General features: G+C 25.7%; 1 protein-coding gene and 1 long non-coding RNA gene across 3 annotated transcripts in view; one reads left to right on the top strand and one right to left on the bottom strand.

Moving 5' to 3' along the window:
- LOC114122329 (zwei Ig domain protein zig-8-like) overlaps positions 1 to 24,976 on the top strand; it is a 356,252-nt gene that overhangs the window by 152,857 nt on the left and 178,419 nt on the right. The gene's annotated exons all lie outside the window — the stretch shown is intronic.
- LOC126550471 (uncharacterized) lies at positions 12,854 to 24,955 on the bottom strand. The gene is made up of 3 exons (XR_007604592.1): positions 24,860 to 24,955; positions 16,727 to 16,858; positions 12,854 to 12,952 (listed from the first exon to the last, which is right to left on the bottom strand). It is a non-coding gene; the product is annotated as an uncharacterized LOC126550471 (long non-coding RNA).

The raw sequence follows: 24,976 nt of genomic DNA, 5'->3' as shown, positions 1-24,976 counted from the left end.
GGTGTGTGTGTGTGTAAAAAAACCGAGTTTACCGGACCGTGCATAACCGAACTTCAGAACCCGACTGAGGAGTTATAAATTACCACAGCCCACTACTACTACCCCCTCGGGGCTCGATTCGAAAACAGGAGCAACAATCCGTAACCATGAACAATGTATACCACTCCCCTTGTCACCCGTCACCCCAGTAACCACTCACACCCTTGTTTGCCTCCCTTTACTCATTTTGGAATACATATTATATATTTTTTTTTACCAATAAGAAAGGTTTGCGAAAATCGACAGCACACTTAAACTCGTATTGTTAACACGAGTATGTGAAATATTCATATTATATTATAGCGGGTATAGTGGGGGTAGGTATTAGTAATGGTGTGGCTGTATCAGTGAAGGAAGTTTTAAGGCTGTGTAGTTATGCGATGGTGTTGTTGGCACACGTGAATGAGACCAACTGAATTCATAAATCAATTTTCGATGATGAGACAGCAGTGATGCTTGGTTGCGTTGACGAACAAGGCAGTCTGATGGATCTATACGTGAAACGCTCTTGTTTGAAAAAAAATTCAACCCTATCCGCCTCCATACAGAACAGTCCCTCCACATCGTGATCTGATGTTTTTATCATATGGCTAAAAAACTCTATATGTGATAACGCATCTTAAACGACGACGATAATTCAGTTATTTATTCTTCACGCCTACACACACTACCACCCACCCACCAATGGTGAAAATACAATGGTTTTTGTTGTAAAACGATGACGCGACGAGAACCCACTCTTCGGATAATCGTGATCTCTTCGGACGACACGATTTATATTCTTTACTTGCAATTCTATCGTCGCATTTACGATTAAACGGTCGTTTCCTTCTTTATTAACTATAATACAACAGAATAATGAGACGTTTATTTGTACAGTATTCCAGTCGTGGCGTAATAATTATTGTTTTAATTGCAGTACTGCAGCATTATTATTCTGCTCCGACTATAATAAAATCCGCAGATAATCATATTAACCATTATGTCATTTAAGTATTTTCAGTATAAAACGTGTTGGCGGGGTGCCTTATATTACTGCATTAACCACTAAGAAAACAATATGTATACGTAGGTATATGTATACATAGATTACGTTTAGGTAAATTTTTATTCACACATATTCTAACAAAGTATTCTTAGAATACTTTTCAAATATATTTTAAATTCGTGTTTACTTAGGGTAAAAAAGAATACTTATTCCAATACCTAGCCGTTTTATTTTGGAATAGAAATATAGAAAATGTATTTATATACTAGTTTTTTAATACTTGATAAGATTGCATATAAATATAGGTACATACCTATAGTGAAATTTCGTCAATCCATAGATTTTATATTTGCATAACGTTATTAAATTAAAATTGTATTTGGTTTATACATTTTGAAAATCGGTGTGTATAATTTCTATGCATTGGAATAAGAATATAGTTGGTACCGTTATTTATATATTATTATACTTAAAAAAAATACAACACACGAAATACGTACAAATCAGACCATGTTTGTACTTCAAATACTGTTATGTTTCATAAATTATTAAGTTTACAACTCCACTCTACTATTATAATCGTAAGATGTGCAATTACTTAAGTTTTTGTAATTAAAAGTTTTGTAATTAATTTTTTCCTATTTAATCATTATAAAAAAACTAATTTATAATATAATTAAATTTTTAAAAAAATCTGATAAACTTCAGCTATGTATACCTACTGGCTTATTTAAAATTTCTACAGTGTAATAACTACTATAGTATCTATATTATAATATTTTATTTTTCAGTATTTATTACATTTTAGTACTTAATTAATAAAAATTAATGTGTAAAACACATAATATTATATCTTCTAAACACGAGTTTAATATGAATTATCGAATAGTATGATAATTAAAAATATAATAATTTTTAACGTACATGTTTATTATAATTTTATGCAGTTCTGTTGTTTTTAATTGACTATTTTTTTTTTTTTTTGTTACTTTATTATCATGGTTTATTAATGATAAAAATATGAATCCTGAGAGACTTCAATACAACTGTACACTCCCATATTATTATGGTATTTACTGTTTATAACAACAGACTAATTAATGGCTTTTCCAACAAAACGTTAAATACTGAATTCCTCCTCGAAAAGATAAATGACCCACAAAATATAAATTGTACTGGTAGAATGGAGGTTATTGAAATTCTCTATGGACTTTATTAAACGGGCTTATACCATTGGCCATAACCAAACAACATTAATGATCAAACTTCCAGTTTCGGGCATAGTCATTCTTATTTTAACCATAATTTTGAGTTTGTAAATTAAATGTTTTCTACTCCAAAGTATTTCCAAGTTTTTTTTTTATAGAATAATCAATTTAAACATAAAAATAATGCAACACTATTTTAAAACATATCTTAATAGAATTGAATGTAAAATTAATTCATCAAAAAGTATAACACGCTTAATTTTCCCAAATTAAATTATTATTATACCTAATACAATGCATTGAGGTCAATTTTGTACATAAAAAAATATAATATACATAATAATAGGTATAGACATATCGATTAGTAATTTAAAACAAATTTTTGTTGACAATACACATATAAAATATGATTTTTCTTTCTTTTTTTTTTAAAGTACTTAAGACATAATATATTAATTATTTGGTTGTAAATTATTTTTTATCTTACGTGTTGTTACGTTAACTAGCTTATATATAATTATTTTGAAATATTTATGTTTAAATTTGTATAGGATCTGCAAGTCTTTGTATTCAATATCTATACTTTTTTCATATATTATCTATTCATATTATTTATTAGGTATGTTATTAAGAACTATAAGCATTTTAAATTCTCCAGTGATAGATTTTGGTTAACTAATAAATAATAAAATGTTTAATATATAATAATGCTCTTTGCAGAGGTATTTGTATATAAAACGTATATAAATTTAATGAAATGATAAATGTATATATTTATATATATATATATCATCGTTTTTGAAAATTATAGTGTTAAACTAAAATCTTGATTATATAGTTTATTTGTTGAGTCAAAAAGAAACGAACAATAAGAAATGTAATAATAAAAAAATATTTTTGAAATAACAAACTTGAAAAATGTATTATTTAGTTATTTTATATAGTACAATATTATTATTATTATTATTATTTTAAAATTTTAAAGTGTTTTTGAATTATTTTTTTTTCACCAACACTTCGGGAAAAGCGATTGACTAATAAAGATAACAATGCGTATTCCACTAATATTAAATTTGATAAAACAGGTGCTTTTATTTCCTCTGAGATTCTTTCTCAAACCTAATAACTATATTGAGTATACAATAATATTATATGAAGAAGGAATATTAAATTTCTCATAAAACGTATCTATAACTATTCCGAAATGTGAAGTACACCGTGCCAATATTATATAATATATATGGTATATTATTTATTGTTATATATTTATAATGCATCGTGTAAATCTTCTTTAAAATGATTGAAGTTGGTTGGCAAAATGTTAAAGAAATTATAAATAAAATATGTGAATATTATTATAAACTTCCGGGCTTATTTTCTCGTACTCATTATTTTATTTGGATTTCATAATTAATATTTATTTTATTTTTGATGAACAGTATTTTTTTTTAACTAATTGTGTTTTAATTTTGTCAAATATTATAATTCAAAACAAAAAACAAACGATATGGAAAAAAGATTTAAGAGTTTTTTTATAATTATGCTTAATAATTTATTGAACTAAGTAATTTATTACAATAATAATAACATGTATAGCATATTTTAATATATAAACGTTTTTATCTAAAACCTATATTATATAATATGATCGTATATTACCACAGTGAATATCGTTTATTATTGTAATGTGCAATTGAAATTTGTGCTATGGAAAAATGAAATTATTAAAGTTTTCGCGTTATTTTGTTTTATTTAAAATATAAGTAGTTTCTTATTATTCCGTTATTATTATGGTTGGCGAGCTTAACAATATTTCGATATCTTCTCCGGACTAGAAGTTTTCACGATGCTTCGCCAGAACTCAGAGAATACCAAAAATAACGTAAACATTAGATTGGCCGACACTATATAGTAATTTTGAAACGAACAAAAGTCGTTTTGAAAGCACTTTATATGCAAATTATTAGTTGGCTAAACTTGGCCTAAGACTGTTTCCAAAATAATAAATTCTCATAAAAAGTAAATTGAGGAAATCTATCCCGATCAAGTTTTTAGCTAAAGAAAACACTATAATAATAATATGAATAATACGAAAGGTAGTCTGATCTACGAATTAATCACAATAAAGTCGATTATATCCGGTCACTACATCAGCTAACAGCTTTGTATATATAATATACTTAGAATACTGAAGCAGTTAAATAAAAGTACTAGCATCTAATTGCATTTCAAAAAGAGCTATTGTTTTTTGAAAACCATAAAGTTTGGATATCTATTTTTCAGAATAAACGCGTATTTCGTGAGTGAATTTCATGATAGCTATAATTCTTTGAACGTTGTCCTATTCGAGAAGAAGAATGTTGTAAACCATTCTCATTCACCTTTTGGAGTTGGTTCTTGTTCTTTTTTATTTACTGAAATAAAATTTTTAAATTAATGTTAATCAAAGTTTAATAAAACATATATGATTATTTTAAAGAAAATATATAAGAAGATGATTAATTCTGTGATTAATATTGTGGGTAACTCTTCCATACATAAGTATTAAAAGTGTAATTCTTCATACATCCTTAATAAATTCCTAATACGCCACTTGATTTGAAACTATATACCACTGTGCCAACTATCGCGCTAATTGCTCTCGCGAACGTGTTAAATGTACACATATAGGTACGTGCGTCCGTGCATACTGTACAGGATAATTTTTTTAACAAAATATATTAACATTATATTAAAAACAATGTAATAATATATTTATCGTTTTAACTTTGTAACTAATTACTTTTTTTTATAAAAATTCATAATAATATTCCGAAGCAGATTTTTTTTTTTAGTATTTGTGTTTAAAAATCGAATTAATAGTAAATAGTTAATAAGTTATAATTGTTTTAAGATAAGCATGGGTGGAATTATGAAATATGAACACATCATAAATAGCCGAGAGAATAACTTAAAATTATAATTATGAATATTGGTGTGTATATATATTTTTATAAAAATATATTTTCTTAAACTTAAATAAGTGTGTTAGGTAAAAACTCTTCTTATCACCTTGTTAGTAACGAAAACAATGGTTGATATAAATTGATATAATAATTTCAGACTTAAACAACGACTTTGGAGTACATAAGCTCTGGGAGGCATCTTATGTCGTCGACTGCCTAACTGGGTTTACAGCAGTCTTCTTATTTCTTTTGACTTTCCCGTGCATTCATTTTTTTTTTTTTTTTTTGATTAATGGTTTCTTTCTTTCAAGTACGATAGTCGTCAGGTCAACGGGACAACAACAGAGCACAACGGTTTTTTCAGATCTTTGCTCTTACACATAACATAAAGTAACAGGTAAACGGCTGCCACATTATACGAGGATAATATATATTTATATTTCATAGTGATGAATGTATTTAAAATCAAAATATCTATTCGAGAATTTCACTTAAAAGTCTTTACATTATTATATTTCAAGCATATTTTGGTTAATTCTAAGAATTTAATAGAAAACTCAATGCAGTATTTTTTGTGTTTTCATATTCGTATTGGTTCGCTGTATATATTTTACAATTATCGAATTTCCTAAAGTTAATTGAATTCCTATTCTCAACTTCCATATATAAAATACATTTTTAATTAAATATTCAATATTCATAGTAAAAACTATATATAAAAAAAAAAAAATGTTTGTGTATTCTACCATATATGTTATACATGTTTACATATTCTAATTTAAGAAAATTTTTTAACTACGATATATATCTAATTGGTACTTTACTTAGTAACAGTTAGTAATATTATATAAAGTAATAACTTATGTAAAGATTAGTAAATAGTTAGTAATATACAATATACATATAATATTATGAAAGGAACTTTTGAACTGTTGACTGGAATAATTTATTTTCATCATACAATGATTAGTATTATTAGATTAAAATTTAACATGTCCATTACAGACCTACTCAATGACAAAATATGTACTCGACACCAACGACACATATCAAGTGACTTTCCCAATTTCTTTTTATTATAAAATACAAAATTCTCAGTTCATTGTGGTCTTTAAATTTTGTCTTTAATGTGCAATTACAAAGGAATGAGAAATAGGTCAAAGTTATTTAAAGTTTCCTACAAATTGTTCACAACTATAGTACAAGATTACTATAATATAAATCCATATCATTCAAAATTGTATGAAATTTATATATATATATAATATAATATATGTTACGGAAAATTATGTTATATTAAATAATAATAATATTTAGGTACTGATGATTAACGTTATTTATTTACGAATGTGACTTATGTGGGAATTATCGTTATTTTATAGTAAATAAAATAAATAACCGTATGAAATGGTAAATTTTGGTTATAATAATTTATAAAACAGATCACCAACGAGCAACGTTAAGGTGGCTAGTGAAATATTACGATAGATACTAAGTAGGCAAACTAATAAAATTTTTTTGCCCACAGATAAGGCGTAGCTACATATTATGATGGTTATCCAACATTGATAGATGTTACATTTAAAAATATCATACCTAATGAAAATTACATAGTTAATAATACCTTAATATGTGTAAAATAACTATCATCGTATATACCAATTTGAAATGGCTATTGACATCCACATTATCCGTACGACATAAAACGAAAAAAATTAAAAATATCCTTATGAACAAACTGGATGATAATAACTCTTTTTTACTTACTAAAGATTATGGTGATCTTATTAAACAAATTAGAAAATCAAAAATATATTTATAAAACAACTAGAAATAGTTCTGTTTTGGGTATTCAAAGGTACCAGTTCTGATATTCCAAGACTGGTTATTGCAACAATAAACTAACCCTGGCTGTTGCAGGGCTGAAAAGTTGTGTAGCAGTCAATGTTACGCAGTGCAACTTGTAAAAAATAAATAAACAATAATAATAATCCATTATTTTTATTTTTCAAAAACCTATACATAATTTTTAAAACTATAGAAATTGGGTTTCACTTGCATATTTGGTCTTAAACAATAATTGTCTGTGTATTTGTTCAATAATTTTAATTTATATTTACATAATTTAAAGTAACATAAACCTACCTACTTTCAAATTTCAAGTCACTTCGGAAAAGAATATCTGATCTTATAATGTAAGATAAATTATTAAAATACCATAGTGATATAAATATAAAATACGTATATTATTATTTGTTTATTTAAGAAAATAAACCAACCATTCAATATATAAATCTTGCTCATAAAATATAACTCATAATAATAATATAAATACACGGAATTATAAAATTACAGATATTTATTTAATATTTGCATTGTGGTAAGCATTCAAGTTATAACTATTTTGGTAAAATCTAGAATTATTTACATGTGGCATTCGTAAATATTTTACATTATAACAAAGTTATACATAATATAATTTTTAAATATCCTTTATGTTTTTTTCTTTCTTTTTTGAAGCAGACTGTTTTTATTTGTACTTTTCTTGTTGTTACTAAAAATATAGAAGTCACAGTGTTTATTTATGCATCGTAGGACAATACAAGGTTGAAATTTTTGTTTTATGTTTAAAACGTTATTTTTGTTAAGTAAATAATACATTTTTAAGAACACTTGGAATTTAATTTAAAACGATTGAAAGAGAAATAGAAAGGCACATGGTATAAAACAAATCTCCAACATTATAGTGAATGCTTTTTTTTTAGATAGACTTGAATCTAAATCGTTGTATTCGTATTTGCATATATGTGCAGTATGCACATATTACTTCATACACATACGTAGGTACGATGATTCACTAAGTATATCTAGCACGTATATTTTTATTAATAATTAGTTTATTACAATTATAATTTTTGATTTTAAAAATATTTAAGTGGACACCACACCTACAATTTACATTCTTATAAATGAAAAACATTAATTTAAGTTTAAGTTACATAGAACTAATATTGTGTAGTAGCTTTAAACATTTTAGTGAATTTATTTTTAATACTCACCTTAAAATAAGAATATTAGAACATTTTTAGAAATAAAAGTTATGATAACCTTAAAAAGCTTTCAAAATTTTATATAAAATCTAATTAATTGTATATAAATCTATGTCATTTAAAATGTTATAGTATTTATTAACAAAATTTTAAATTTTAAATATTAGAATTTTAATTAATTTAATAATAATATATTATTAACTATTAAGAGGAAAAAATAAAAATAAGTGATCATAATAAATTAATAAATTACGCTGTACTACTCGTATATAACTAATAACTGAACATCAACTTACCTAACGAATCTTGAGTGGATCTTTATGAGAGATTATTGTGCATGCGTCGAAAAATCTAACGAACACCATATTATTACAGTACGAGCCATACACATTATATAAATCTATTTTATGCATCAAAATGGGTCTAAGATTTAAGAAAATAAATACTTTTACTTTTAAACTAAAAGTGGATGGTTGAGATATAATAGTAATGTAAGATGGTTGAGAGAAAAATGTAATAGATTATTTAAAACAAATAATATATCCACCGAAAGGTCGTACTTTTATATTTTTGATGGAAAACAAGTTTTTTTTTTTGTCAGAACAACTTTAGTATTATTACGATCACCGCGTTAGCTGACAAATATTTTCGACAAGATAAACCTTATTCAACTATACCAATAACGATGAAGTGCTGTTCCTGATGTTTGATGATGCATCAAATATCAAAACAAACTCGAATCGTAAGAAATTCGAATACAAATAAAGTTGAAAATAAATAAACAAATGTTTATACACGTTTATATATTATCACATACTGAGAGAAGAAAAACATAATATCAAAGTCAAAGAAAAATCGATAGTGAAATGTATAAAAATATCAAAAGTATAACATTACTTCTGTAACCGGTATTTTTTAAATATTAACTGCAAAGTAAAAAACTTAAAAAAAGTAATTTCTTTTTGAATAAAATAAAAACATTAACTTAATAAAAACTCAATATATTTATATGAAGTAAATCAAGTGATTTTAAAAACTGGTAAAATGGTTTGGTACTTCAGTAATATTTTCAAACATCACTTCTTATGATGTATATACCTAGCTATTTGTTCTTATTTGTTAATTTTAACTCCTTGGTTAAGAATGTCATTGTTCAATAATCTTGTACTATCTCAAATTTTATCATTTTAATTTTTTATATTTATCATTTATTTATTTAATGTATTATGGTTTTTATCAGGTGTAGCATTTAAAATAAATAGTAAGTTAAAAAATAAATAAAAGTATGCAATTGTAAAAACACAGAATTATATTTAAGTATAATGTATTTAGTGGCTCAAAGATAAATCATTTTAATGTCAAGAAACATTCTGTATGTGTGATTAATGTATGTATTACCTATATTAACCTATATTACACCTATATTACGAGGTGCAATAAAACGTAAAAAAAAAGTTGTTTATAATTGGGTAAATAGAAGCAGGGAATAAGTTTTATTCGTAGAGATCGGGGGGAGTCTATTTCGCTGCTAAGAAGGATAGAAATAAAAGAATAGTATTTATATGGGAAGATAAAAGGGTAAAATATTAATTGTACACCTAGTGATCAAATTGTTATTAGTTTTTAATATTTTTGCTGCCAATGGTTTTTTTTTTTGTATTTATTAATTATATATATTTTAAGCATTCTTTGTGAAAAAATATTTTCTGAAAAAAATTAAGCTACACACTCACACACATACACATACACGCATGCTCGAGTCCCGCGTGCATATTTAATTATGCTTTGTATGGATTTATTTTTTATTTTTAAAAATGGTTTGTAATTAATAATATAGTATATTTTATTCACATGAACGAGTATAATTTTAATTGTTTACGCATCATGTTATATTACGAGTAGATTTAACTAAAGCGAATCCTTGGTATAAAATAGTAAACACAGTAGGTAATGGCGCTTTGACAAAAAATATATATTAATTTCCTGTAGTTTTAACCATAATTAAAAATATTTTATGTTTTCATGTAGTGTAAATTTATTGAAATCTGTAAATTTATATTTATTTATATCGTATATTAAATTATGTAATTAATAATTATAACGAATTATTATAATAAAAATATACAGGATATCATTTTTACCAATAGTCCGTTGTTTTATTAATTGATGATATATTCGATATATGCATTTTTTAAATTACTATAAAAACTAATTTTATGTATTATATTTAATGGAGGGAAAAATCACCTAAAAAAGTTAGTTAAAATCTAAAACTCTTTGTTTTAAGTAGGGAATTTTCTACACTCAGCAAATAAAAAACTACTCTTGAGTTCTGTGTATTCATCTTTTTGAGTCAGGTGTATCTGACAAACTATGATGAAATATGAGAAATAAATATTATTTATCATGTATTCTGCTACAGCATATAATAATATAATGTGTAGTCTATGTAAACATTGTACACATATAATATAAAATTTGAAAAAAAAACTCAGTGAAAAATAGGATACAAAGAAATCAAAAACGTTTTTATATAGATACCTCGTGTAGAATGTTACGGCGAGTAAGTGGACCAGCCACACGCGAATACGAGAAGATGAACAAATTTTCTCCCTAGAGGAAGCAAAAGTTTTGTATCAAAGTAAAACATTGTAAAGTTTGAAAATCTCAACATATTTTGGACTTTGATGGTTGTAAATACGTGTAGATACGAGAATTCGTATTATTATTTTGCCTGGCCATAAATCATATTTTTTTAAAAATACAATTTTGGTACACAATTTTCAGTTTGGTCGTATTATAGGTAAAATTGATAAAATATTTTAAATTCGTGCGTTAATATAACGGTAAATATAAATTGGGTGGTTATTAAACTTACCTATAAGTTATAATTATGTTTTAGTGGTAATTTAGACAGTTTTATTAAGTAATGGATTCATTAATATGTATTGAATGTTACTATTTAGTTTTTTAATAAATCATAATATTATACAACCACTACTGCAGATGTTCAAAATATTAAATATTTAAAAGTATTTTATAAATACCACCTAGGGACAGGGAATAAATATGATGAAAAATTACGAAATCTCTTATTAAATTCTAATCCTATGGTATCGGAATTGTAATCATTAGTCATTTGACTAATAATTAACTACAAATTATCTACGCCAATTACGAAATTGTATACTGGCTTTTAACACTTATGCCCCATAGTTAAAAGGAAGGATTCACTGTCGTTGCGATGGGAGTTTACTAATTGTGCCTCTAATTACTGTTTTATAGACCAATTGAACTCAAAACATTTACAATAACTAAGGAAAATATATTAGTTAGTAAAAATTATAATAATATAATAAATTAATACACTAACCAATTTTTTTTGCTAGTATTTATACATAAATATTTAATATAGTATAAATAAATAAATATTTTTTCCCACATTTAACAAGTTACTTTTTGATCGTAAATCATTCAAAATTAAAGTTATACCAGTTACATTATAAATAACATATACACTTTTTTATAATAATAATAATAGGTACATTGATTGTTTTATGTGTTTAATAATATAATATACAGTACATATATTTTAACTAGCCATTTTAAACAGTAAGCAATTGATCAATTATGAAGTTTTTAATATTCAAGCATTTTAGTGTGTAGATTAGTTATGTTGATGTTGATGGAATTAGATCGAATAACAATATTTCCATTTTTGAAGGTAAGGGAATTTGAATGAAAGTGAAATTGACAAATGCCTGTTACGATACGGGCAACATATTAGCTGGATGAGTTAGTTATATTTCGTACCATTTTATTTACTAAATTATAAGTTACATAGTATGTAACTGACTTATTTTTTTAGATATGTCATACGCTTTGTGCAAAGCATAAATATAATTTATTTTACTCATCTATTGTAGTGGTATGTCCGTGTTTAGCTTGAATTACAAAATATGTCTAACCATTAAGTAGATATACTTAAGACTTAGAATCATTATCTTTATTTTTCGTTATAAATTAATTATTAAATTAAAAACTGAAATATATCATTATATAATGTAAGCTCGACAAACGATTACATTTTTCAATACAAATAGTAAATTTACTCGACAATAACGGATAATAAAAAAGGTCAATTGTAAACTTGGTTCGATAATTTTTACCGATAAAATATAATAAACCTAACATGATTTAATATGAGAACAATAAATAACGCACCTAAATTATATATCTTATCGTGGACAATTCGTTGTTAAAATATAATTTAACACAAAGAAAAAGCAATTAATTTTCGTAATGAAGTTTTGAAATATTGTTTCAGTGCTGCTTACATAATTGTCACAATTATTATCGTAATTTTAATAAAATAATATATACGGGAAAATTGTTTCATCATCGTGGTTTGTCTATGCTTTGGGTAATGATAAATGATTATCAACAATAGCTTAAGGTAATTAATACATGAGAAGATCAGTTACCTTTTTTTTTTTTTTTTTTTTTTTTAGCTGAGTTTGAAAATCAGTCATTTCTGACTAAACAAATAATGAGGACAAGTTCACGATAGACTTTTTGAATAATTTTATTCTTCAATTTGAGTTTACAATCGTTTAAATTTTGCAGCAATCACGAGTACTCGGTTGTAAGCAACATATAAATACTGTTTTAATACAACGTCCACGGCGACCCGTATGATACCAATAATATATTAACGCATACCTACATCAAGTATAAACAATATCATAATTCATTATTCATAATATACGATAGGTGCTAATAAATAATAATAATTAAAACGCTACTATAATAATTATGTACGTTCATAAATATGCTGATGTGATCAAAGCATTATAATATTTTCACAAACCAGTGACATATTATTATTATTATAATGTCATACACAACCGATATTTCACCAGATATACGACAGCTTAGCACACGAAAAGAAAATAATAATATATCAGGTAGCCACGTGTACCCATGAACAATGTACCTATATAATGTAATGCGTATTGATTTTCACAGTTTTTATTTCGAAATTTATTTATTAGCCATGATATTAGTATTATAATAATGTAGCTCAAAATGGGGATAGTTTTTTTTTATGTAAAATAAAGTTTTAAATTATAATATTGTTATAATTCGTACCATATGAAAAACCTTAAACAAAAATAAAATTATACAAATCTGTCAACATTTACTGAAAGAATAAACGAAAATCGTATATATATATATACATAGAAAGATTCACCGATCAGGTTTACACCCATTTTTTAATTTGAAAATGTATTTATTCAAAATATTATTCTTTAAATTTTCAAATGTACATAAAAACAATATTTTTAAATTGTTGAGAGTTAGTTTTTTATAATTTTTAACTAACTTCTGTTTTTCAAACGATAACTCCTTTGCTAACTGTATATTATTCACTGAATACATTTTTAGACATATTTTATTTTCCTAATTAAAATTTAAACGAGAAACTTTTCAGTTTCAAAATAATAAAATATTCATAGGTACTAAGAATAGTAGTCTTTAAAAATAATTATAGAAAAATATAAAATATATATATAATATTATCGGATATGGTATTTATTATACATTAATCATTTATAAAATTTATAAATATTAATAACTAAAAATGTTTGCCCCCATATTTACCGAAACCAGTATCATAGACCTATATTATCTTTAATTCACAGAGTTAACTCAAACATTATTCATTCTAATTTTGAATTCAACGCATCGACATTTTCAAAACAATTTTCACTAAATAATTGATAGTGAAATAGAAAAGTAATCGTTTAAAAAAAAACAAAACAAAAACTCTTATTTTCATTTAATATTCCTTAAGTAGCAAAAAACATCTAAAATACATTCTTCAAGTATATTTGAAAATTCAAAAAACTAGAATTTGAAAAAATTCATTATTATATTTATTAACTTAAAAAATGGGAGTTAACATATACTTGAATATATTTGATGTTAGCATACCGCATATTATTGTACAGTTGTAAAATGAAGTGACAATGGAAAGCTGCTTAAAATTTACTTCAGTTAATATAATAGATAATATACATTATGGTGATATTAAGTTGTTCCGAAATTGAATTTGATTTAGGCGGTAAATACCGAGTTCACAACCCTCCCCCTCACACACCAGATATACCTAACCTTTGATCATGATTAGCGTGTCTAGTCGTCGTTTTGAAGGAAATGTCGTCATGTGGTTGCAAACGCTCGTTATACAAAGTTATACACAAAATATATATTATAATACATACATAGCTTATCATCATTGTTATTATATTCGTATAATATGTGTGTTAGAAAGAAATCGATCCTATAGTATAAAATATCTTGATTTAAAACTAATTTTTTGACTCAAATTTGTATATAACTTAATTTAATGAGCTGTTGAATGTTTTAAAATGATTAATATTCACGCATTGTCGAAATGCGTATACCCTGCAAGTACTATATTATGTAAAACACATGGATTTTATATACAATATTATATATTTAATCATAGTATTAAGTACTTCATAGCGCAATAATATTATCGATTACAGAAATAAATGTCATTTTTGGCCAGTGAATCTTCTGTTTATACTTAAACTACATATTTAATAATGTAATTCATGTGTAAGATTCATAATATCATACCGATAATTTTTATCGGTCACTATTTAAACTGCACATGTTTACTCGTGCATTGCTCTTACCCTATAGAACAAATTAGTCACATTATTGTAATATAGACATGACAACTGTTTAGTTAGCTACCATTACCTTGGTATGTGTATATTATGTACACCCCAGTTCCAAGCACTGGCATGAGTTTACGAATATTACATGAGTATAATGCACAATTTATCGTCTTATTCGTCGACGCTTCTATATAACTGCAGCGCGATTGTGTCGTGAGTGATAATAAATGTCTCCAACGGTTTTATTAGAGTAGTGTTGTCGTTGTTGTTTTTAGAGATGGGATCAGAGCCAAAAATCGGTCTACTTAGCGTCCCAGCAATGGTGGCGGTAGCGTTATATCGGAAAAATGTCTGCGTAAATTAGACCACCGCTACCCCTGTGTCATCACGTATCTAAATGTTTCCTTTTACTTATTCTCCGATTCTACATGCTTACATACAGTTTTCATTCGTTCGACCTATCTACACTGGGTTAATTCGTATAATGCGTATACTAAATACGTATTTAATAAATAATATACATGTGTGTGTGTGTTTGTGTGTCTTTAAATTTTTTTTTCTCGATTTCTTGGCGCCGTTGGTCTGAATTTCTGTGTGAATAGTTTGTGATCGGAATAAGATTAGGTAAACTGACATGAAAAATATCTTGTTGCACTGGTGTTTGAAGTAATCTCGGTAGTCGGTTTCAAATATTTTTTTTAACCATTTCTATGAAATAGGAATAGGATCGACCGAATAAAAGGTTGCTAAAAATGTCATTCTATCTAAATTGATCTGCATTCTTCAGAAATCGAATATTGGTCAAACCATAACCAGTTGATCCAAAAAAGACAATATTTAATTATATTTTTATTTCTTTTTACGACTTTCCACGATTATTTAACCAATCATTTATGTACATGTGCCAATAGTAAAAGGATGAATTTTTTGATCATTAATGTTTTCATTTTACAAATATCATTAAATGTTATTGCAAATAAATTGTGTATTATACTATTAGTTATCACTATCTTAAAAATAACTTATGATTATTATTTTTAAAATAATAAAATTATATTTAAAAAACTACAATTGATATTATTTACATTTGAAAATATAGATGATATAGATTTATATTGGTACCTATATTTTTGTATAGGTACTGTTTTTGATGATGTGTTTTTGCATATTCATGTTTTAAAATCATTATACGACCAAATGATTATTTATTTAAGCTTATAAGTATGATTCCAAGCTATGAGTTCATTTATTAATAAAGCTGTTTTAATTATACTAACGTACTGATTGACACATTTACCTATATATGGTATACGTATTTCCGTGTACCTATTGATTATGTGTACAATGTATATTATACATTAAAATCTGTCATTGTTTTAATATCATTGCAGGAGACATGGTACTTATTTTTCTATTATTTCAGAATTTTAGCTCCTTTTTTCTGACGTAATAGACACGCCAATTCACTAAGTGACAAGTAAAGCTAGTATATATGAATATACATACATATTTATTTTTTATAGTATATACTCTTTGGAATGAAAAAAAAGGAAAATAATGTATTATTTTTGAATTTAACCTTTAGTGGCAAAAAACGTTGTCCCTAGACGGGTCATTCTGGTCGGCATGAGTAAAACCGAACAAGATACGAGAAGAGATGTTTCCCAGATGTCACTCCAATTTAAAACAAAAACTGACGTATACTGTTGACGTCAACTACAAAATAAATAACTGGTTTATCCTTGTTCACGCGTTAGTCGAATATTAAATTACACATTTTTACCCTCAATAATCTTTTGACGATTAACGATGTTTGTTTTTGGGTTTTTTTTTTTATCGAATCCGTGTATCACACACGCTGTTGTACTCCAACTTAAGTCAAATCATAATTGGTTTTTGTACATACATGGGGTTCCTAAAACAAATTTCAAAATCAATACGTCCACTTACTTTCTGCAAGATCTGCTTCTAAAATTATATGCCACATAAGTATATCGACAGCGCTTAATATGCTTCGAATATTCTACTTATAAATTCCTAACAGTATATTAACCTAACCTTATTGATTTGATTTTTTAGTATCGTATCATATATTTTTTTAATCATTCTGTTTTGTATTTAATAGGTACCATGAATTTATTGAAATTCTAATTATTGAAATTCTCAAATAATATACTTCAAGTTTATATTTTTTATAATATTAAAAGATTTTCAAGATTTTTTTTTTTTAAAGAACCCCTATTTCTATCTGTAAACTATATACATAATATATATATATATATGTATATATGTATTTTTTAATGTAGGTACCAAGTACAACATTATAACGAATAGTTTTTTGGTAATTTAAATGTTTACACAAACAATGGTTTTACAAAAATATAAAACAAACGTAATTCAGATCGAATATTTACGTATTATAATCACACCATTTTTTTCATAAATACTATTTTTTACACAAAGCTATTTAATGCTTTATAAATATTGATAGATTATTATTAATTAAATTACAAAATACTCATATCCCCAATATTATTTTCTGATCCTATTACTTAAATTTCGGATATCATGTAAATTTTGGATGTAGGAAAATTATCTACTAGGTGAATAATTTACAGTAGAAAAGATGGGTTCTCATTTAAAAAAATATAAATTTATATCTTAATAAGACACTCATTATGTAGTACACAAAATTTAAAAAAAAAATATGAAAATATGGTGTTTAAAAATATTTAACAATTTTACAATATATATTATATTAAGCATCGGTATTATTGTATAGAAAAAAAAGGTGATGGGAATGCTCGATAAATCATCCTGTATAATGTATGTGGGAACTAGGTATAAAACTATTCGAGCTTTTTATATAAGACTCGCGTTGTCGTAACGGTACTTCTGAATATTATGTTTTACCAAGCAAGTGCGACCGGTATGTAGACGATAAGGGAACTGAGAGATTTTATTGCTAGCCGTAAACCATCCGAAATAGATCTCGGTGAGCAATAATACACCACATATAAGAACTTACAACGATCGACACTTATAATATATATTATTTTTTTGACGTATTTCACAAATAAAAATATCCACACGATATTATTTTAATACAATTTAACAGTTAGCGCAAGCAATTATTATAACAATATTTTTATAATTGTTTTCCGTAGTTTATTATCATCGTACACTATAACTATGTACGCGTAGACAGCATAATAAATAATATTATATTATAATACATACGCTTATTTTGCATCTACTACAAAGTCGGTCGCAATGAATGACGAATGTGCGTGTGTGTGCATGTGTGTGTGAAGTTTGGTCGTAGTAAGAGTAGGAGGGAGGTCTAATGAAGTGTTTATTATACATTCCTAAGAGCGTTTTAGATTTCGCAATGGCTGGATAGACAATCAACGCGACAGCGGCCGCGGTGATACCGAATCAGTCATACTCGCGCACTCGGTGATAATGGAAAACGTTCTATATCCACCACCCTCCATGATTCGTCCTTCACGTCCCAGATAAATGTGCACACGCGGTCCTGTATATCGAATTAATGTAACATATATTATAAACGTGCTAGGGATGGTTTTGCAGGATATGCGGATGTACATCCATATATATATGTGTGTGTGTGTTTATGTTCTCGTTTACCGATCAACTCTGTGTATATACGTATAATATACATACCGACAAGTCATAATCTGGGCAGTAGTCTAATATGTATTATGCGAAAACGCATCTGTATATACACATAGGCGTGCATGGTATATGTATATAATATAATATAATACTTAATATGCGTATAAGCGCATACGGTATTTTATAACTATTCGTGCACCGAAACGGTTTGTCGAAATTCGCTTGATTTTTTCCCACGGATTTTTTTTTTCAATTAAGCGAATACGTCACGCTTGCGTTAGTACATAATATATGTAATAAAGAAATCGAGCTTTTATTTTTATTCAGCCCGGTTGATCGATTTATTCATTATATATATATATATTACATTGAAACCCCGGCAGACCTATAGTCACAGTTTTAAAACTTTTTATACGACGAAACGATTATCAATATATATGCAATATAAATGTATAGGTATAAATTTCACTTCTTTAAAAAGACAATATACACGCCCATCCTATCCGGAAGATGTGATTTTTTATGAAAGTAAATCCTAGTCGGAATCATATATACGGAAAGACACACCAGTTAACTTTTTTCCATTTTATTTTTCCCGGTAGCTCAATTTATGTAAGTACACCAAAAACTTTGAAAATATTATCGTTTCGGTAGTGAAGACTCTATATACTATTATTTTATACGTTGCGATAATTTAAATAATTTATTTCCAAGAAACATGTTTCTGTGTATTTGCTTTTAAATTTGTATTTGCATTTAGTTTATCACAAATACTATTATAATTTAATTTGTGCTTAAACTATTTAAGTATTTTTGTTCATTAATATATTTTATGTTAAATGCTAAACATACAGTTGTATAATATATACATTTTAAATCATACCCTTGGGTATTTAATATGTATATATTATTTACAAAAGTATACTGTTGATCTAATTGTGTAAATGAATAAATAGGTCATACATTTTTTTTTTTTTATTTACATTTAATTAATCTAGATTTCTGAAAATAATATTTCAAAATATATCATGAATATTGTCATTAATATTCAAAATATGATTATATTCATTAATCAATATGTTCATGACTCAATACAATCAATTTAAAGTAGTTTTATTATTTTTTTTTTTAATTAAAATAAATTTATAATCTATTTCTCATGTTTGGCGCATTATGCATAAGTTATATTTGAGATTACATCAAGGCTTTTTGATATGATAACTCAATAATTAGGCTTTAGACGTAAGTTTGAAAAAGTGTTTGATATCTATTTAGTTAAAAAGTTTAAATTAAGATCTTGTGGACTCTTTGTTTGATCCTTTAGAAAGAAATTCTCGAGATAGATTTAGGTAATTATATAGTATGTTTGAGTTCTATGACAAGTTTTTTTTTATTTAGAGTAGGCACTAATCAATAAACTTTGGATACTTCATTGAATGTGAATATTAATGTGATACAATTTTAAATATATGTTAGAGCATTATTTATGACTCATAACTTATGAGTCTGAAAATGTGTCAAGGAAAACTTAATTTTTTTAGTGAAGCACCAATTTTGAATATTAGATATATCCATATAATACAAGAGTTTTTATATGTAAATTTGGTTTTTGGTGATTTATGTATATTTTCTTAAAATGGGTCTGAGTAGATAAAGTTCACTTTAATTTTGTTAAGTGGATATGTTTCATGCCCCTTCATACATTTGTCAAAAAAATAAACCTAGTATTGGCTCTAAAGTTTTGGTATGGGTTCGTCCTCAGTTTGTACTGCTGCGGGGATGACATAAAACAAAGGTTATGTGAACTGACTTATTTTTTTTTATTTTGACACATATTAATTAAATGTAAATTTTTATACACACTTTAAAAATATTAGATCCGTGATATTTAAATACTAAATTTAAATTATAATAAAAAAAAAAAATAATATTAATAGTACCTAGAATCATTTTATTTACAATAAGTATACATATAAGAATTAAAAAATAATATTACTTAATAAAATTGTATATACGTAGACACATATTAAAATTCTTCAAAATAAAATCAACTTAATACATCATGTTAATCATAGTTGAAAAATACAGGTTATTGCATATCATCAAACTTTGTTATCATCAGATACAAAATGGCTGCGTAAAGGGATATCACAAATTACAATATTTCTTATTATGAAAAATACGCTGGCATATATACTTGACTATTATTGGCTCCCTTTACGCTGCCATTTTTGTTTTTATCATAAAATATTTGATAAAGAAGAGGTAAATATGCAATGACCTGTGTATTTCAACCAAGATATTAATGTAATAAAACTTATCCTACGACTATAAATATATTGTAGAAGCTGCAATAGGCGGCCATACCAATATTATTGGTGATAATTCGAGACCTAAACAAATTCTGCTTATGTATTTGTAAACAATTGAAATAAAATAACCTGTGAAATAAAAACACAATGACTGGGTTTAAAAACAATTTGTACTTGAAAAATAGTTAGTTTTATTTTTGTGTGTTGTGACCAATTGAGGAGAAGGGGTTGAATACTTGGCAAACGTCTATAAGTGTACATACATACACACACATGCATATACGTGCATGCAGAACGGTCTCTGATGTTGTTTTCGGGTTTAGAGACAAAAACCCGACAGCCACTTATTCTCTGATAAAAGCTACTCTAATTGACTGTTAATAATGGTTCCTAAACATAATATACCAACCCATTATTTACTGCTGAAGACTCTTGAAGTCGTGTTTCAGTATCGTACTAAACAAATACTGCACATAATATACTTTATAAACAAGAAAATGTTTTTGGATGAAATTTAAGAAAAAAAAATGTAACATCATAACGGTCGAATGTGTTGTTAAAATAATGACAATATAACGCTAGCGTTTAAATAATTTTATTAATGTATGCAAATTACATGTGTGATACGTTACACGGAGCACTACACCAACATTATTCTATGGATTTGCTTCACACTATTTTCAACGTATTATTATGACTTCAAAATTCGGTCTAAACAAATAATATATGACTAAATTAGTATATTTATTCGCGTGACTACCGATTTATCAATTTCCTGCTATGTAAATGACCAGCCGTAATATATTATTTACCCTGTTCATCGTTTTGTTATTGTAATAAAACAATACAAAAGTACATCAATGTTTTTTTTTTTTTTTTTTTTAATTGACTACCTACACACTGTTAAACACAGAACATATAATAAATTATAGGAGTTAAAATGTCATTTAACGCTTAAAAAACCGTTTTTAAGAACCTTGAAGAACCTGGACTTGTAAACCGTTTTATATAGTCGTCGCAACAGTTGCTTATGTTTTGGTTATCACTCCTCGCATATGGTTCATATCAATAATATACTATACTATGTAAAACCTCGATACTACCATTACACGCAATACTAGCATACCTATATTACTAGATGTCTAGATATGTATGTTAAATCGTTAACTGTATATAACTCTAAGCTATATACTTATACTAACAACGGAATGTGTATCGTGCGTTGCCATTGTTTATAGTAAACAAAATGCGCTTTTAAGTTGTTTTAAAAACAAATTTTTGTTTTCGTTTCTTAGGAACCGCATTGACAAAGTTGAAATTCCGTCTAAAGTGAATAAGTATAGTTTTCGATATTGTATCTTATCGAATGCACTGTAATTGGCGGTGGCGTGATAATTGAAAAGTGTATTCATATATTTTAATAATATTTAATTATATTTATGTATCTTTATTTACTTCCTTTATTATATTATGCAAAATGATGCACCAAGAATTATTATCTTCTCTTTTTACATTATTATAATATTGTATTTACTATTTGTTCATACTCTCATTTTATAATTATTATTTCATATTCTCATACTTTCAAATAATTGTTGTTATAATATTTTACTTTTTATATCATTCAAATTAAAACCACTTTTTATTATATATTTTTATGATTTAAAATTAATATAAAAGTTAATGTTAATCACATATAAATATTGAATTGATATAATTTTGTAAAAATGTTATAAAGACATTTATATGTAATATTGTAATAAGGATAATAGTTATTAATAATGATGGTTTTACATATAATATCAAATAAAATAATATGTATGTGATATGTAGACATAACGGTATATTATATCTTATCAACAAATTATTGAAATTTTAATAAATTAATATTATAATTACTATTATATTTAAATTGTTATACCATTTTCTAAACATATATATAAACGTGGACTATTATTGCTATTATCCTTAGTACCTACTTATAGTTTTATAACTTAAAAACTATTAATTTTAACTTTGATGTCTACATATGCATTAAAATTAAATCTGTATAATTAATAGCATATACATTAAAATAGGTGATTTCTGAGTAGTGTATGTGTACATTATAATATGTGCATGTATATATATATTATTTCTACATCAATATTATTTTATTGTGAACTATAGATCAAAATTGAATATTACTAACAAAATAAAATTAATCAGTTTTATTTTAAGTTTGCATAATAATTTTTCTTGTAAAATTTATTTGAAATTAGGTACTTGAAATATTATTTGAGTAAATATAAATAAATTATACATAAATATAATTTCTATAAATTTTGTTTTTCACATATACGTGCATTTCAGTTTTGAGTTTAATTAAATTTCTTTATGGGTAATTTGAATTAAATTAATTTCTTATACTACATAATAATATTGAGAAATTAGTCGGTGTACGAATCGTTGTATAAATTTAGGTATTTCAAATAAATAACTTACAAATAAAATCTACCAAGAGGTAGGTGTTATTGTTTAACATTTTAATATTATTTTTTTTGTAATAAATGCGCAATTAGGAAAATGTACCATAATAATAGTTTTGCCAGAAGTGTGGAGCACTGGTTTTAAAAATAAAAATATAAAATAAGTGGAAGAGAGAATATACTATTTACACTAATGCATAGACAAACAATGTAATTAATTAAATGATCATATAATACCTAATATACTTATATAAATATAAATAGTAAGAAATATAAAAACATTCTTTCATAGAATGAATCTTAACACGATTATTTAATACAAATAATAAATAGTCCATAGGGTTGTATTGTTTTCATTTTATTTTTATAAATAATTAGTATTTGCATTTTATACGCAATAAACGTATAGTAGATTATTTAAATATAACGATGAAATATTTAATAATACTAAAATTAAACTATATCGTAATATTAACGTGTTATACATAGGTAGTTTAGTTAAAAATAGCTGATTTCTTCACAGTATTTTTAATCTAAAATATCATATTGACACATATTTTCGGCGTAGGTATTTGATAATTATTTTTAAAAAATAAGCATTTTATTTTTACGAGACTTTTGAGCTGATATATTATTATATTTTGAACAATGCTTATGCAGAATAATGTCTATATAATACGTGCTTTAAGTTAATTTTGTAAAGTAAACCTTTCTTTTTTTATTAAGACTCGATAAGTTTATGACAAAAATGTATTTGCACTATTTTGATGAAAATAACAATATAAAGAAATAATGTGAAGTATCAATAATATATCTACCTACCTATATATATTATTAAGTATAATATATTTGTATTTTAATTTTTGAATTATTATAAATAAAATAAATTGTTTTTCGAGAGAGCGGGATTTCCAAATATCAACAACAGAAGTATATTGTATCTGATAATATATATTATATTAAATACGCCGATTCGCATAAAACATGATATTATTCAACAAAATCGAATTATTAAAAGCGGGGAAAAAACGTTAAAAGATTGTGACAGTCGAGAGACAATTTTAAACGTGTCTTTTTTCTCGTATTTCGTTTCGTTATATATTAATATATATCATTTCATTTTATTTCATTGGATTCACGTATTACAATAATAATAATACAGTCAACGTATAATATATATTTTACCTCGCGGAATCACCCCGTCGGTCTTGGCGGATGATACAAGATTATCTCCAACCTACCTATTCATATTTTGTTTATTATTCATACGACGCGCATAGTCTATTCGTACCTATAGGTACCGCGCCTTCCTTCATGTTTCCAGAAATAATTTAAATAATTTATAGTTATCAAACGGCGTCGGCGGTAGCAGGGCGTGTGCACGATAGACACCCCTAACACCTGTGCCTTAGTGTTCGAGTAGCTAGGGAGGGGTATGAAATAAAAAAAAAAATGGAAATAGTTTTTACGTCGGAAAAAATATAAAATCGTATATACCTGCGAGTTGCGACAGCATACAGACATTACAGATGCAAATTCGAATGCAGTTGTTGGTCCGTTTTGTTTTGTTTTTTATTTTTTGATTTATTTGACAGCTAAGAGTATTAACACCTT

The sequence above is a fragment of the Aphis gossypii genome, chromosome 2 (assembly GCF_020184175.1).
Source record: "Aphis gossypii isolate Hap1 chromosome 2, ASM2018417v2, whole genome shotgun sequence".
In the NCBI taxonomy this organism is placed as follows: domain Eukaryota; kingdom Metazoa; phylum Arthropoda; class Insecta; order Hemiptera; family Aphididae; genus Aphis; species Aphis gossypii.
This window is presented reverse-complemented; position numbering and strand designations above follow the sequence as displayed.